Genomic DNA, 18,219 nt, shown 5'->3' with positions numbered 1-18,219 from the left:
GCCTCACTGGACGATCCTCTAAGGGTGTCGTTTCTAGTAACCAGAATGTTGCCTGGGATGGAGCAGTTCAGTTCACCATCAGCCATTGCCAACAATAAACAGATAATCGAGCTGAGTATCTTATCTTTTGTGGGCTTTACAGTGCATAATTGGCTGCTATTTCTCTCCATATTACCATACAGAGTTAACTTCACAAGCACTTTCTTGGTATTGAAGTGCTTTCAGACATCCTGAAGTTCTCAAATTATTTATTTGTTGGAGCTGTTTCTAATTTGGATTCCAAGAGCCTGGTGTTGTGGCCACCTGTAGCTGTTTAGGATCTTGAAATCCCTTTTCCATAGCTTAAATCATCTCCAATTTTATCTGTGATGGATTTAGAATGAGAGCTAAAGACAGAGGTGGTTGTGGGATTGTAGGGTTGTGGTTGGGCGCGGGGAGAGGTGCAGGTGGAAACAGGTGAGTCATGCAGGATGGTTAAGGTAATTATAATGCTAAATTGCCTGAGCTTCAATCACAGAGTGATTGACATTGGTACTTGTACATTCCATTCTCTGGCCACATGCAGTTTTTCAATCCCAATCTACTTGACCCTCTGGTTAAAAGAAGGGATGGAAGAAAAGGGAGGAGGAAGAGTCAATAAAATAAACCTAATTCTTAAAATGATTTGTTGAAAAAATATAGGAGCCATCTACACCAGGAAGCTCAGGCAGAAAGGAAAGTATAATTGATGATTTTCATGCCCCAACCAAAGCACAGGTTAGTCCGCAGCCAAATAACTGCAAAACAGGCCAAACGCAAGAAAGGAAGCCTGACTATCAAGATTGTTTTTGAAAGCCTGCATAGCCCCCATGGATCAATATTACTTGTGCTAGGTCTATTGGAAGATGGATTTTTAGTAAATGATTTATTATCAGCTATATACAAAGCCATTGAATACTGTCAAAGAACAGAGGTGTTGCAGATTAAAAGGGCAAGAATATATTTCAATTGCAAATTATTGATTTCCATCTCAAACTGCAAATGAGCTTCTCTGAATTACTGAAATCAACTTTAACTTCAGATGCTTATTTTCAACAGTTCTCACTATTAATTGCAGTACTTTTTATTTCCTTTAACAATCTTATAAGGATTCAATTAATTATATGCAAAATAAAATTCAAACCCTATTGCTGGGGAGACATTGTGGTTTTAAAGTGTACTAACATGAAGGGATTCTTCACTTTACATTGAAATGCTTTTCGAGCACCGTACAAAAATGGGGGAGGAGGGGGAGGACCCCAGTGGCATAAAACCTAGCAGTGACCCAAGAGGTAAACTGCATTTACATTAGTTTCTGACAAGAATCAAATTAGGGCCTTTTGGACACAAGAACAGGCTTCTAGACTGCAACAGATGGGCCTGAATGTGCTCCCTAGGCAAACTATCAGCGACATCTGTAGCCTCCGAATTCTGGTGGTCTCAACCAATTAACGGGAAAGAAAAGGAGGCCTCTGCATCCATCCAGTCGAAGCACCAGCACGCACATTATTGAAACTGAGCCGGGCATGGGTAAAATGAGGATTAATCACAAAAAAAATCCACAGAGCTGCAAAGGGGCACTGAAAGAGCTATAATGGAGATATTCAACATGCTAAATCGGATTTTTCTTTTTTTTTAAAACTCCTTCTATGAGGGAAATTTAATCCATAAATTGTATTTCTCCAGTCTCTCATTTCCCATCATTTGCTCTTTAATAAAAGAAGGAACCTGTCTTTATCTAATTGGATTTTTTGAAAAAAAAGCATTAGCAAATAATAATGTTGCTGCAAGTGATAATTATGAGGAAGGAGAGGTCCAGGGAGCAAGGAATAAACTCAGTGCCTCAGCTAATCTGATGATGCCTCAATACAATTCCATTTGCCCGGCTGTGTGGAGTTGCTAACACCCACAGTTCGAGGTATTCTTTTTCAATGTTAATGAGATCAAGAAGAGCTTCTCCTCTCATACATATGTATGATCTTTAGACGTTTTCTGTGACAAACTCATGGAAGTGTAAGAAATAAAGCCACTGAACGTGCTGAAATGCTACTAACTAATAAAAGCTTGGTCCTAAAATGATACCTTTATTAAAATACAAAGAGGAAAAGTCCTTTTAGTAACAAAACAGAAACTACAATTAGAATTCTATAACTAAAGAAGATTTATTTTATTTCTATATAGTTTGAGGCATTCCTTACCAGAGTAAATGCATATGTCAAAATCTTACGCATCTACACAGTGACGCAACAGTGGTACAGGAATAATACAGATACCATCATTTTATTCAACCAGAACCAAATAACACAAAATTGAGACCTGGACTTTAAAAAGCTGTTGAAAATGTGGTAGAACCTTATAATATCATCTTTTTACATTAAATTGCAAGCTTGTGATAAAGCGCCACTCTTAAGTCCAAGACCATTCTTTTTCCTCCGAGAAAGTGACCCAGAACTTTTGACTGCTCCAAATCAAATTCTCCTGTTTGAAGTTTCACATCATCTTACTTTAACCAGGAGTCTCATGCTATAATGAACTCCTCTCCGTGAAGCAGCTCCCAGCAGTTCAGTGCTTTAAATTTATCAGAACAGAGATCTACTCCTTCATTTGTTCTTATCCTACCTCACGACTTCTCTGCATTATCATCATTATCAACAGCAGCACTGTTACTGCTGCTGCTCAGAGAAACCTGCTACAGCAACTGCTCTACCCAGGACTGCAAGGAACAGCAGAGAGTTGTGGACACAGCCCAGTGCATCACAGAAACCAGCCTCCCCTCCTTGGACTCTGTCTTTACCTCTCGCTGCATTGGTGAAGCAGCCAGCATAATCAAAGACCCCACCCACCCGGGTCATTCTCTCTTCTTCCATCAGGTAGAAGATACAGGACCCTGAGGGTACGTACACCAGACTTAAGGACAGTTTCTACCCCACTGTGATAAGACTATTGAACGATGAGATTATATGATGAGATGGACTATGACCTCACGATCTACCTTGTTGTGACCTTGCACCTTATTGCACTGCACTTTCTCTGTAGCTGTGACACTGTACTGTTATTGTTTTTACCTGTACTATATCAATGCACTCTGTACCAAACCAATGTAACTGCACTGTGTAATGAATTGACCTGTACGATCGATATGCAAGACAAGCTTTTCACTGTACCTCGATACAAGTGACAATAATAAACCAATACCAATACTATCTGATGTCATCTTGCCACATGGTAGAGCGTCGCCATCAACTGGTGTAGAAGGAATTGATGGATGGAAGATATTGGCCGATATGTCATGGGGCGAGTGTGTGGTACGGGAAGAGGGGAGACAGAAATTGTTTGAGACTGGCATCAGGGAGAGAGGTGGAGACTCTATAATGGAATTTCCATGAGAAAGTAATGGAGATTGGGGAATAGTGCCCATGGGAAAGAGATGGAAACCAGTGAATGGGGGAATCCATGGGGGTCTGGGGAACAGAGGTCGTAGGGTGGGAGACAGTGACTAGGAATGGAGGGCACTGGCAATGATAGTGAGAGGATAGATGGTGACAATAAAATGAGAGCTGGAGTGAAGGGAAACCAAGAATGAGGAATGGGTTTATGGATGTTGGTTACAAGTAGAATCTGAAAGACACTGGCATTGCTTTTGGTCATCCACGTAAATACCTGGATACCATTAGTTACTGGTGTAATCAAAGTTTCTCCTGCCTCATGTTAACTCTCTCCAAATTACTCCCACACCTTTGGTTTGCCCTCCTCACCTGTTCTCAGTCAGCTTCTTGGTTGCTGAAATATCTATTAATGGCACAAAACCATAAAGACACTGCAGCAGACAAACGATAATTAGATATTTACTGTACTGAGGTTAAGTGAGCCATGTGGTCCAATCAGACCACCAGGGATTCCCACCCCTCCTCCCACCTGGCTCCATTTGCCCTCCCCCCTTGTTTTTCTATTTCTCTCACCCACCACCACCCTCCCCCTTCCCCACTGATTCCATCCGCCCATCATCCCCCTCCTCCCCTGTTTCCACCTATCGCCTGCTAGCCCCTGCTTTACCTCTCCCTCTCACCTCTTTATACTGGCTATCTCCCCTCTACACTCTTGATACAGGGTCTCAACCCGAGATGCCGACCATCTGCCTGTCTCATCAGATGCTGCCTGGCCTGCTGAGTTCCTCCAGGAGTTTGTTTTTTGCTTTGAATTAGAATTCCTACACTGCAGCAGGCTTTTCCCAGCTGTGAGAAAATAGAAAAACACTTGCAAGATGTTAAAGCATCAGAGGCACTTTAATAGCCCTGTACGTTTTTCTTTGCTTGCTTTAAAATATTGGGGAGCTGCAGCAGATTGTCCTGAAATTCTTCCTAATCAGCAACACTGAACTATATAGTAGTAGCTGTTCTCTGCCTCTGTTATTCAGATCTACTGACTTCAATGAATGAATTTTGGAAGCAAAAAACAAGGTGCTGCTGCATTTAGAACCATTGATAGGGAATGGATTTCCAGGCAATGATACTTTGCATTATATAGGAAACAGAGGACAGGTACAGTATAAAAAGAAGTATTTTCACAACTCAAGAAGTATCATTAGCATTAAGCTTGCTCAGAAATGAGAATGGTTTTGGCTCTAGCCATAGCGGAATCTGCAGTTAGGATTAATTGCAGCATGGCTACTCTTGTTTAGGGTTTTGAATTTGGTGGGTCTAATGTTGGATTGATGTTAAATTGGTACTTAGAGCAACCAAACTGGGTAGCACACCAGGGAGTCAAGAAGGAACAGGAGCCAGGCTGATTTTAATAAGGCCTCACTGATATTGTTTTTAATTTTGATCCTCACTTGAAGCTGGCGAGTGGCAAAGAGAATCTGAGGGAGTTGTCTTGGAATCAGTTATATACCAGGAGAGGTTGTGGATTTGCCAAGCTGACATCTTCTCAAGGGCAATTGGGGAAGGGCATGAACTGCTGATCTTGCCAAAAAAGTTCATATCTTATGAAGGAATGAAGTAAAGGACAAGTCTGGGGCAGTTGAAGGCAATGGACCTATAATTTGTTCCCAGGGAACTCCTGTGCTTCTCCTGGTCCACAAGGATTCCACATCAAAGTGAATTGTTTTAAGCTTATCGTGGCTTCACTGGGGCTCTCTGCATGTCATATTATTGGGAACGGCCCTTGGGCAAACTTCCAGAACGCAAGTGTCATTAGCAACAATGAAGTCATCAGGCTTCATCATATTGCACTGAAATAAAGCTTCTCCCTGCCTTCTTCCAGGACAAGGCTCAAGCAAGGTCAAAGCTAGACGTAAAGGGAATTATTCCCTAAACTAGAGGTCATAGTATGAGATATCAAATAATAAATCCAACATGGAATTCAGGAGACAATATTTTACTCAAGTGTGATAAGAAGGTGGAACCTAGTACCAGAAGTGCAAGGTTGGGCAAAAGTTAGATATATTTAAAAAAGGACTCCTTTTAAAAATTAGCCAACTAAGGTAATGTAGATTTACAACATGGTTTCCTGTAAATGCTGTTCAATGCATCATGTCAGACTTTTCCTGGTTTAATCATTCTCTTGAAAAAGATGACTCGCCACAAGGAAACCTTCTGGGGAGATAAAACTTTGGGAAATTTGCCTATGATTGAGCAAAACCACAGGTGTAGCAATCTGATACCATAATCCAAAATACTTAACCTAATTTGCTCTGGAATACAGATTGGGTTTTATAATGCCAGCAGATGGGAGACACGCACTGTATTCCACAGTGTAAGACGTACTGTACCAATAACAGCAATGAGGAAGTCACACTTGAGGTTTTATAACCATCTGCAGTTTAACATCTAAGTTGCATCAGTATATGATCCCAGGGTTGCTCAGCAATTCTTTGAAGCTATCTTTAATTTGATTTATTTCTCAATACAAACTTATCAGCAGCAATTTCTATGAGATCAGTTCCATAATGTAAACATAGCACCAAAAGAATTACATGTCCTGTACATTCCAAGCAATCCCTTAATTGACAGAATGATTGTACTGGTAAATCTGATTCCATCTTCTCGATCTACACCTCATGCATGCCAGCATGGGCTGACGATGATCATTCCCACAAAATCCATTGATGGCTTAGTTTCTGCTCTTATTTATTGGTGACCTGTAAACCTGGCCAACTGTCAGGCAGGAGTTTGCCCAAAACTATTCAAATGAGGACCTGCCGCTAAAATAAGCACAATCTCCATTTTCCAACTTCATCGTCTGTAACCAGGTTCCCCCTCACCTCCCAACTTTCCTTACCTCCTGAGTTCATCCCAGGACCAAGACATCAACTGATCCAACTTGAATTTAATCTCCTCTATTAAAGCTATGTGCAGGGCAAGATGAAACTTCTTGTTATGATATGTATAGAATTTTACTCCCCCAAGGTGGATGGATGTAGGTCATTTGGGAAGTAAAAATTTTAAAAACTTCAAAGAGAAACATAGACCATCATGAACATTCTCTGTTCTGGTTTTAGTGGAGCTGGGTAATCGAATTCCTCTCAGGAGGCAGATAGATCATTGAGGATGCTGCTTGCATCCATTTTAGCAAGAGTTGTATTTATTAATATTTTCATCCATATTTCTTTGCTCTCTGAGAACCCTGGTAAGGAAAAGGGATCGAGAAGAGCAGACCCCATGTGTAATTTGTGGGGTGGATGGGGCAGGAATTGTAGACGCTAGAGGCTTATTTGATAATTCCATTCAATTTACATAGTCCCTCACCAATACTCTACAAACACTAACCAGCACACTATCTCCCAACCTCCCCCCCCCATTTTTATCTAACTGCCCTGTAATCACCTGACTCTCACATCTCCCCATGCAATCTACCAGCTACCCAGCACTCTCTGCCATTACCCCAGACCCATAATCACCCTCCACATTTGCTGTTCAGAACTCTCCAATCATCCACTATCACTCTAGTAACACTGCACAGCCTTGGCTCACCCTGTCAATCAGTCTGAGATCCAGGCAGTCTCCCAAGGAATAGAAAAAACTTCCACACCATCATTTTCAAATAAACCATAGTTAAGCTTCCTCACTATATCTGTTCCTCCCCTGGCTGCTTCAGAACCCATCCCCCTAAATTTTGAAGTAATCGGGACCTTCACCAACTTTTCTTTGCTGAGAATCTGTCCAGAAACATAACCGCTCCTTAAACTCTTGCCTCTTGTTCTGGTTATTTAGAATTGTACACAGCATTAGAAGTGCAGTGACTCCCAGTGATATCTAACATTATACAGTTTCCTCTCTATTTTTGCTCAGTACTAACCTTTCGAAGCAGCTAATTTGTTTTACCCAGTCTTATTGTTGTGATAACTTCAATTTGCATCAATCATGCAAAGACCCTCAGATCACTTTCATTTCCCACATTATGTTCTTGCTACTTAAGCAATAATCCCATCTGGAGTTTTTTTGTTGCTATGTGAAGAAGCACTTAGGACTTCATGGAAGCTTATTAATAATTCAACTTGACTACACTGAAAGGAGATATTTTAAATAATTTGCAAACAGAAAACAATTTCCTCCGTCATGCAGGAAACAAATTGACATCTGACATCACCTTGTGGCCACAACACGATACTGCACCCAATTAATTTCCAGTAAGTAGTTAGCATTACATCAGAAAATCTTCCTTCCTCATTGATGTGACGGAAACTGAGCTTACACAACTTAAACTTCCATCCAGCAATCTACACACAATACAAATTGAAACTCCACACTTCTATTTGCTGCCACACTCTTTCAAATTAAACTATAATTTATCTCAACTTGCCTCCACTTGCTATGTATATTTTATCCATATAGGAAATTTTTTTCACAGACATGCAGTCTGAAATTGCTTGTTGGACTGCCAAATTAAAAAAAAGCTTAGTGCCTAAAGGGAAAGGGAATAATCTGATGTGAATGCGAAGCTAGGGTGCGCTGTCAAATAGACACTGCTCTTTAATCAATCCATCCAAATCCAAGTTCCATTATCACTTGCAACCAAATCCAAGCCAAAATAGTAGAATGATAGTCTTACTTGGCTGCAAGAGGAATCCTTTGATTCCTGTTTTTTGCAATCTCAATCCAGTTTTCCTGGGGGGGGGGTGGCGATAGACCACTGTACAAAACTAATACTAAGTGAAAACCTCAAAAAGAATTTGGTTACTAGTCATAAGGTTAGCATTGTTTAAAGAAGTGTTATCTTCATGTCATGTTAAATTCATCGGATGATAAGACTCAAGTTTATTCCAAAATGAAGGTGGGTCAGACTCCCATGTGCATCAGGTCAAGTTTATTCTGCATTCAGATTACATTTGTAGACACACACACAGAAGCTATGGGTAGAGAGTAAACCCACATGCAATGAAAAAAAATTGTGCAGCCGGAGATGTTCTTTGATTAGCACAGAGAGTGCTATGTGATTGAAAGTCCTGATGCAAGGTCTCGACCTGAAATATCGACCATCCCTTTGCCTCCACAGATGCTGCTTAACCTGCTGAGTTCCTCCAGCAGTTTGTTTTTCACCATGTGATGGAAAATTGGTTTAACCCAAAGTAAACTGCCTTCATAACCATTTCTAATCAAATCACAAATATTGGCTTGGGTTATAAGGAAAGGCTGGATAGGCTAGGACATTTTTCCCTGGAGCGTAGAAGGCTGAGCGGAGAACTTACCAAGGTTTATGAAATCACGAGGGGCATAGAGTAGGTGAATAGGCAAACTCTCTTCCCCAGGATAGGGGAGTCCAAAATTAGAAGTTATAGGTTTAAAGTAAGGGGGGAAAGATTTAAGAGGGACCTGAGAAGCAACTTTTTACAGAGTGTGGCAAGTCTATGGAATGAGCTGCCAGAGGAAGTGGTAAAGACGAGTACAATTACGACATTTAAAAGGCATCTGGACAGTGACATGGATAGGGAGGGTTTAGAAGGATGTGGGCCAAGCACAGGCAAATGGGACTCACTCAGGCAGGCAACTTGTTCGGCATGGACGAGTTGGGCCAAAGGGCCTGTTTCCATACTGTATAGCTCTATGACTATGACTGTATATTGTAAAATTCAGTGGTGCTTTTGTGTCAAAGAGACACATGATGAAGCCATTTCTTGTACAATGATCCTTGCGCACATTTGGCAGGGGGAACCTGGGCTGCATTTTCCCAGGGCATAGGACAGACCCAGGAGAGCACGGTCTTATACTGACCTGGGAGCCCTGCAAGCAAGTGGTAAATTTAGCTAAGTTGCTGCCCCTCCCACAACAATGAACAGTCCCCAACACCTCCAATCACCCACCTGCTGGCCAACCTCTAAGAATTCCCTCTTTTTTCTTTCCCTCCTGCCATTTCTAACCACACACCCACACTGATGTCAGTATTCCTTATCCTGGTTCTCATCTTTCCCAACTTCTTGACTCCCCCTCTCCTAATGCTGGCTGACCCCCTCGACCAATCTTGGCCTGATCCCAACCCACCCAACCATAGGCTGTACTCTGACTCCTCATCCCTTGCTCTGAACCAAAAACCTGATCAGCCTGCGGCCAACCTTCTGAACCTGACCTTGGGAGAAGTGTGCATCTTAATGTTTTTCCCACAATGAAGCGAGTGGAGGAAACTGCTTCCAATGATTGAGGCCACCAGAGGTCAGTACTTTTGACAGACCTTTTGAAACCAGTAACTTTTGAATTCTGTAATCATTCACAGTTATCCTCCTTCCCCAACCCCCAGACCATCTGCTGCTGCAGTTGAGAATCCATTTCTTAGATTATCCTGACTACATAGTTTGGAAAAAAATGAGGCAGATTCTATGGTGGGTAAAATATGCCCTCTTGTGGCAGGAAGAAAGTACGACAGGCACACAGACAGTTCTTAGCTTTGTTAAATTTATGCCTCAATGACAGAAGAGGATTCCCGAGTCCACGAGAGTACATATTGGAGGATTTTGGGTCTACTATCTGTACATATCCAGAATGAGCTCTGAACCAACAATGGCTCCCAAGTATTAGATTTTCAGACTGCAATGGGGACAATTTTCTAGTTCCCTCCCTTGATTGTGGAGGATCACCTTCTTGCACTGCATGGCCAAGAGTATGTTAAAAGGAGGCATCCAATTCTCCCTGACCAATTTTCTAAAGACTATGGATTGGCAATACAATATAATTCTAAGCACAGAAACAGGAAAACCTTATTATATTTGAGATTTTACCGGGAACTGTGTCCATAGATGACTACTTTCCAACCTGATCTAACTTTCACATGGTTAACCTCTGGTTCTTCCCTTTTCAATTCTCTATCTCCAGGTCAGGGAATAGGCTAGCAAAGATCCACTGCAAGTACACAGGCCCCACAGTTATAAACTACCACTTTGCACCCTGCTTCTTGTAGGGACTCTATTCCGTTTTCCCAGTTTCTCCTGCTCCGTCATATCTGTTCTGATGATGGCACCTTCCATACCAGTTCGTCAGAGATGCTTCATTTCTCCTTAATAGTAGTTTCCCTCCACCATGAGTGACAGGAGTCTCAGCCCCTTCTGTTCAATCTCCCACACTGTTCCTTCACCCACCTCCTCCCGTCCAGAGCAAGGGTAGTTTCACTTTTCCTCTCCTTCCATTCAACCAGTCACCACATTCAATAGATCATCCTCTGCTAGTGGGCGACATAGCGACACAGCTGGTACAGTCACTGTCTCACACCACCAGAGACCCGGGTTCAATCCTGACCCCAGGAGCTGTCTGTGTGGAGTTTGCATGTTTTCCCCATGAATGTGTGAGCTTACTCCGGGTGCTCTGGTTTCCTCCCATATCCCAAACACACGCGGGCCTGTAGGCTTGGACGGGAGGCTTATGACTAGTGGTGTCCCACAGCGGTCGGTGCTGGACCTCTGTTATTTATATAAATGATTTGGATGTGACTATACAAGGCATGGTTGGTAAGTTTGTGGATGATACTAAAATAGGTGGTATCATGGACAGTGAAGAACATCATCAAAAATTACAGGGGAATCTTGATCAGCTAGGTAAGTGGGCCAAGGACTGGCAAATGGCTTTCAATTCAGATAAGTGCAAAGTGTTGCACTTTGGGATGTCAAACCGGCGTAGGCCTTATACAGTGAATGGTTGGGCCCTGGGGAGCGTTGTGGAACAGAGGGACCTAAGACTACAAATACGCAGTTTGCTGAAAGCAACGTCACAGGTAGATAGGGTGGTAAAGAAGACGTTTGGCATGCTGGCCTTCATCAGTCAGGGCATTGGGTATAGGAGCTGCGATGTTATGTTGCAGTTGTACAAGATGTTGGTGAGACCACACTTGGAGTATTGTGTACATTTTTGGTTGCCCTGTTATAGGAAAGACATCATTAAACTGGAAAGAGTGCAGAGAAGATTTAAGAGGATGCATCCAGGACTTGAGGGCCTGAGTTTCAAGGAGAAGTTGGGCAGACTAGGACTTTATTCCTTGGGACATAGGAGACTGAAGGGTGACCTTATAGAGATGTATAAAATCATGAGGGGTATAGGTATGGTGAACATACATCGTCTTTTTCCCAGGGAAGGGGAACTAAAAACTAGAGGGTATAGGTTTAAGGTGAGAGGTAAAAGACTTAAAAGGGACCCGAGGGGTAACTTCTTCACACGGAGGGTGGTGTGTATATGGAATGAGCTGCCAGAGGAAGTGGTTGAGACAGGTACAATAACAACATTTAAAAGACATTTGGATAAATACATGGATGGGGGGTTGGGGGGGGGGTGGTTTAGGGAGATATGGGCCAAGCGCAGACTGGCTTGGTGGGCATCATGGACAAGCTGGGCCAATGGGCCTGTTTCCATGCTATATTACTCCATGACTTTATGCGGATTGGTAGGTTAAGTGGCCATTGTAGATTTCCCTTCGTGCCTGTGGGTGAGTGGTAGAATCTGGGATAGTTGGTAAGATAATGGGAAGAATAAAGATAATTAGAATTAAGGTAGGATTAGTATAAATGGGTGTTTGATGTTCAGAGTGGACTTGGTGGGCCAGAGGGCCTGTTTCCATGCTGTGTCTCTTTATGACTTGCTGCTACCAGGCACACATTCCCCTCTATCTCCTTTCAGAACTCTGAAAGGGACCGTTCCATCCCCTCTTACTGCATTTTCCCATGGAAATGGAACACTGGCTCCTTTACCTCTCCTTTCCTCCTTCCAGGAACACAAAAACTCCTTCTAAGCCACGTGCACTTTTCCCAATTTATTGTACCGCACTTTGTGCTCACAATGTGGTCTCCTCTGCAATGGAGAAGGCAAACACAAATTAGGTAAATACTTTGCAGAGCACTTTCTATCAGTCCACAAGGGTGTCCCTGAGCTTCCAGTTGCTTGGCCTTTTCTCCATCCAAATCCCACTCCGTCGTTTCTGTATTTGGCCTCTTATACTGTTCCAAGCTTTAAGGAATTGCATTTCATCTTTCAACTAGGTTTGTTACACACCTCCAGAATTGAATCCAACAATATCAGATAACTAGACTCTCCAGTTTATATCCAAGTGGCCAGTTCCAATGAAAAGTTATCAGTTTGCAACATTAACTTTGTTTCTTCATCCAAATTTGTTTTCTGAGCTGCTGAGTATTTGCAGCATTTTCTTTTATATCAGGTTTCAAGCAACTGCAATGTTTTGTAACTCACATCCAGCAATTTTCCCTCTCTCCTCTATTTCTCATTTATCTCCCTCTATTTGCATCTCCTCCAGATGGATCAGTTGTGATTAACATCTCCCTCTCTCAGCTAGCACCAATACCTTTTGTTTTATTCAGTCTCTCCTGATCTCCAGCTATCACAGACATTCTCCCTTCTCTGCATGTTGGATTTCTAGTTCAATTGAAAGGTTATCAACCTGAAAAGTTAACTCCATTCTCTCTTCAAAGATGTTGTTTAATCTGTTTCTAGCATTTTCTGCTTTTATTTCAGGTTTCCAATAGCTTTAGATTTTATGCATTTTGATTGGATCAAAGGCGTAGTGAGCTGTTGGCTCATCTTGAGTAAACAATTGATGAGGGCAGTGGAATCGTAGACTTTATGAACTCAGGTAGACTATAGACGCAAGAGAGACTGCAGATGCTGGAAATCTGGAGCAACACACACAAAATGCTGGAGGAATTCAGCGGGTCAGGCAGCCTACTTATCTTCCCCCCCTCACCTGGATTCCTCCATAGATGCTGCCTGACCTGCTGAGTTCCTCCAGCATTTTATGTGTGTTGCTCGGGTAAACTGCAAAAGTATCTTACTGGCACCCATGTTAATATTCAATGCAATTAATATGCAGTGATGAACCTCCCAATCTACTTATGCTGAGCAATGTACAAATGATAAAAACAAATTCCAACATACTTAGAAAATGAAATAAAAACAAAGTGGTTGAAATACTCTCAGCAGATCAGGCAGCATCTGTGGAAAGAGAAACAGGGTTAAGGTTTCAGATCTGAATACCTTGGTTAGGATTAAATGGCAGCAACATTTTTTGACACTTGGTGACTGGCATTGTAATAGCTTGTGTATGTGTTGGGGAGTGAACTTCAGTAGACTGTGGCCAAACCAGCAAATTAAACGTTTTATTTTAAGTTTTGGTTTTACAGGCTGTTTGGAGATTGATTTTTTCTTTGCCTCTGAGGTCTTTTGCAGGAAAACCCCAGGCCATGAAACTATCAGGGAAATGTTCCTGTGGTGGACAGAGGTTTTACCAGGTGTGAAACACAATCTAAAATCTGCAAGAAGCATACATTCTGATCAGTGGATCAGACAACAGTTAGAGCAAGTTATCTTTTAATGGAGCCAAAGATCCAAAGAGGAAGGGTCAGGATTAAAAAAAGTAATTTTTTTAAAAGAGAAAAGTCAAGCCGAAGCACATCTAACCACTGATCAGATAAAGCAAGAACTAAAACCTGAAAGTTCAGCAGTATGTCACTGAAGAAGTTTGAAGCTGCACCCATAGAATTGACATAACAAAAGCACAGGAGGAAATGTGACCAATGTACCTGTTGCAACTGTGCCTGACCTTACTCTTTAACAAGTTATTCATGAGAAAATTTCCAAAGTTTAGCAAGCTGAGCAGGTTCATACAGATTCACTGAATTACACAGCATGGAAACAGGCCCTTCAGCCCAAACTGTCCATGCTGACCAAGGTGCCGATCTACGTTTAACTCCATTTGCCTTCATTGGTCCACGTCCCTCTAAACCTTTCTTATCCATGTACCTGGCCAAGTTTCTTTTAAACATTGCAGTTGTACCAGTTGTACCTCTACCATCTCCTCTGGCAGCTCATTCCATATACCCACCACCCTCTGTGTGGAAAACTTGCCCCTCAGATCCCCTTTAAATCTTTCCCCTCTCATGTTAAACCTATGCCCCCTAGTTTTAGACACCCCAACCATGGGAAAAAAACTGTGACTATCTACCCCATCTATGCCCCTCATAATTTTATAAACCTCCATAAGGTCACCCCTCAGCCTCTTTTACTCCAGGTAAAACAGTCCCAGCCTATCCATTCTCTCCTTGTAACTCAAACACTCCAGTCCAGGCAACATTCTTGTGAATCTTTTCTCCAACTCTCTCGCTTAATCACGTCTTTCCTATAGCGTGGTGACCAGAACTGCACACAATACTTCAAGTGCAGCCTAACCAACAACTTGTAAAACTGTAACATTTCATCCCAGTTCCTAGACTCAATGTCTAAGCTGATAAAGGCAAGCTTGTTGTCTGCCTTCTTCACCACTCTGTCTACCTGTGTTGCCACTTTCATGGAACTGTGTATTGTACCCCTAGGTCTCTCTGTTCAACAACGCCCACCAGGGCCCTGCCATTCTCTAAAGATGTCCTGGCCTGGTTTGTCTTCCCAAAATGCGTGACTCCGCATTTGTCTGAGTTAAATTCCATCAGACATTCCCTTGCCCAGTTTCCCGGTTGATCGAGGTCCTGTTGTAACCTTAGACAACTTTCTTCACTATCCACTATATCACCAATTTTGTTGTCATCTTCCAACTTACTAATCATGCCACCAACACTCTCTTCCAAGTCATTCATATATATGGTGAACAATAAAGGACACAGCACCAATCCCTGTGGCACACGACTGATTACTGGTCTCCAATCTGAAAAGCAATCCTCTACTACCACCCTCTGCCTCCCACCAAGCCAATTTTGTATCCAATTTGTTATCTCACTTTGGATCCTATGTATTCTAACCTTCTGGACCAACCTACCATGCAGGACCTTGTCAAAGGCCTTGCTAAAGTCCATGTAGACAACATCTACTGCCCTGTCCTCATCAATCATCTTGGCCTCCTCAAAAAACTCAATCAAATTCGTGAGGCATGATCTCCCACGAACAAAGCCATGCTGACTATCGCTAACCAGTCCTTGCCTTTCCAAATGCAAATAAATCTTGTCTCTCAGAATACCTTCCAGTAAATCTCCCACCACTGATGCAAGGCTCACCAGCCTGTAGTTCCCTGGCTTGTCCCTGCAGCCCTTCTTAAATAAAGGCACAAGACTAGCCATCTACCAATCTTCCAGTACCTCACTCATGGCTAACAAAGATCTAAAAATCTCTGCTAGGGCTCTAGCAATCTTCCTCCTTGCTTCCCACAATGTCCTATGAATACACTAGGACAGGCCCCGGGGATTTATCCACCTGTATTCACTTCAAGACCACCAATACCTCCTTCTTCCTAATGTCGATATGCTTCAGAATATCACAATACTCTTCCCTGAATTCATTAGCTTTCATGTCCTTCTCCATGGTAAATACAGATAAGAAGTATTCATTTAAGTCTTTGCCATATCTCATAGGTTCATACATAGATTAACATACTGAACCTTCAGGAGAGACTTACTCTCTCCCTAGTTACCCTTTTTCTCTTATTATAGAATCATAGAATCATAGAACAGTACAGCTCAATACAGGCCCTTCCGCCCGCAATGTTGTGCCGACCTTTAAACCTCGCCTAAGACTATCTAACCTCTACCTCCCACATATCCCTCTATTTTAAATTCCTCCATATGCTTACCTAGCAATCTCTTGAATTTGACCAATGTACCTGCCTCCACCACCACCCCAGGCAGCACACTCCATGCCCCAACCACTCTCTGGGTAAAAAACCTTCCTCTGATATCTCCCTTGAACTTCCCACCCATTACTTTAAAGCCATGTCCTCTTGCATTGAGTATTGGTGTGCTGGGAAAGAGGTACTGGTTGTCTACTCTATCTATTCCTCTTAATATTTTGTATACTTCTATCATGTCTCCTCTCATCCTCCTTCTCTCCAAAGAGTAAAGCCCTAGCTCCCTTAGTCTCTCCTCATAATGCATACTCTCTAAACCAGGCAGCATCCTGGTAAATCTCCTTGGCACCCTTTCCAATGCTCTTTCATCCTTCTTATAATGATCTTATAATTATACTTATAGAATCCCTTAGGATTCTCCTTTACCTTATCTGCCAGGGAAATCTCAGATCCCTTTTTTGCCCTCTTAATGTCCTATTTAAATGTACATTCTAGTTAAATGTACTTTTCAAGGGACTCACTTGATCCCAGCTGCGTATACCTGACATAAGCTTCCTTCTTCCTGACCACAGAGCCTGAATGTCTCTCATCAACCAAGGTTCCTATTCCTGTCAGCCTTGCCCTTCACTCTAACAGGAACATGATGGCCATGAACTCTTCCTATCTCACTTCTAAAAGCCTCCCCCTTGCCAGACACCTCTTTAAGCTGCAAACAGCCTGTCCCAACCAACATTTGTAAGTTCCTGTCTAACGCCATCAAAATTCGCCTTGTGAATTTATAACTTTAACTTGTGGACCAGTCCTATTTTTTAAAAATAATTGTGTTGAAACTAATAGAATTATAGTTACTGGTCCCAAAGTGCTTCCCATTGATGCATCAGCCACTCGTCCAGCCTCACTTCTGAACAGGAAGTCAAGTGTACCCCCTTCTCTCATAGGCCATCTGCATATTGCTTCAGAAAACTTTCCTGGACACACTAAACAAATTCTGCTCCATCTAATCCCTTGGCAATCAATATTAAGCAAGTTAAAATCATTTACAATTACAACCCTCTTATCCTATGCCTATCTGCAATCACCCGACATATTTGCTCCTCTAATTCCCGTTGACAATTGGGGGGGGGGGGGGGGGGGTGCTACAGTATAATCCCATCAAAGTGATCTCTCCTTTTTTATTTCTAAATTCTACCCATGTGGCCTTGCTGGACATTCGCCCCAGGATACCCTAAGTATTGCTGTGGTGATCTCCTTAATCAATAGTGAAACTCCCTTCCTCTCTTATCTCCACCTCTACTATGCCGGGAGCAACTGCACCCCAGAATACTGAGCTGCCATTCCTGCCCATCTCTCAATCTCAAGTTCTCATATTTTTCAAACCTGGACTATAAACACAGTTACATAAAGTACGTTCATGTGCTCACTATCTGAAAATGGATCGTCTGCAACAGAGGCATTCCAACCTGTTTGGAAATTCCACAGATGCCCACAGTTTTCTGACCCTCATAATCTGAAAACATATGCCTCAGATGTTTATACTCACAGATCAGCTGATATTACTGATGCATTTGGTGATTGATCTGCCTCATTCTTGTTCTAGGAATACATGAGCATTTTTTTTTCTCCTGTTAATATTACATTTCACAGCAATCTTGTAATTTCAGGTACAAATCCAATAAACTTTAGCGATATTTGATACTTGTCCCTACCATGATCATGCCTCAGTAGGCTGAAGAAAATCCTGTCACAGGTTTCCGGCTGACGTCTTGTCCTTCCAGGTCACAAGATCTGCTTTCTGGCAGAGCACTGTACTGCTTAGAGGACTTGAAACTAAAACTGTGCTGACAGATTTTGTTTCTAAAATCATGCACAAGAGGAAGCAATCAGGCACACTATGAACATATCCGTGGAAACTACCAGCCCCATTGTTATTATATTAATTACTGGAAAGTATGCAGAGCTGACAAGACAGTATCTATTGTCCATTCTTAAATGCCCTTAAGAAGGTGGCGGTGGGCTGACTTCTTAAACTGCATACAATAGGCAGAGCTAAGCAATCTCCCAAGAATTGGGACACTGTACAGTCCCCGTGGAGACAGGGTTGTATATTCACACTGAGGACAGCTTCTACTGTGTTGTGTGGCACAACTAGTAGAGTCACCTAGATTCAATCCT

The 18,219-nt window shown here is 42.3% G+C and overlaps 1 protein-coding gene across 8 annotated transcripts in view; it reads right to left on the bottom strand.

Annotated features, from left to right (window-relative positions):
- Positions 1–18,219, bottom strand: part of alpk1 (alpha-kinase 1) — a 101,942-nt gene that overhangs the window by 68,282 nt on the left and 15,441 nt on the right. For 2 of the 8 annotated variants that reach the window (XM_052010485.1, XM_052010488.1), the window contains exon 1: positions 17,754–17,815. The exons of the other annotated variants lie outside the window; for them this stretch is intronic. The gene's annotated coding sequence lies outside the window, so the exon portion shown is untranslated. Of the gene's footprint in view, positions 1–17,753; positions 17,816–18,219 lie in introns of those variants that run through there. 8 annotated transcript variants of the gene reach the window in all.

The sequence above is a fragment of the Pristis pectinata genome, chromosome 2 (genome assembly GCF_009764475.1).
Source record: "Pristis pectinata isolate sPriPec2 chromosome 2, sPriPec2.1.pri, whole genome shotgun sequence".
Taxonomy (NCBI): Eukaryota; Metazoa; Chordata; class Chondrichthyes; order Rhinopristiformes; family Pristidae; genus Pristis; species Pristis pectinata.
Note: the sequence above shows the minus strand (reverse complement) of the source record. Positions and strands in the feature narration are given on the sequence as shown.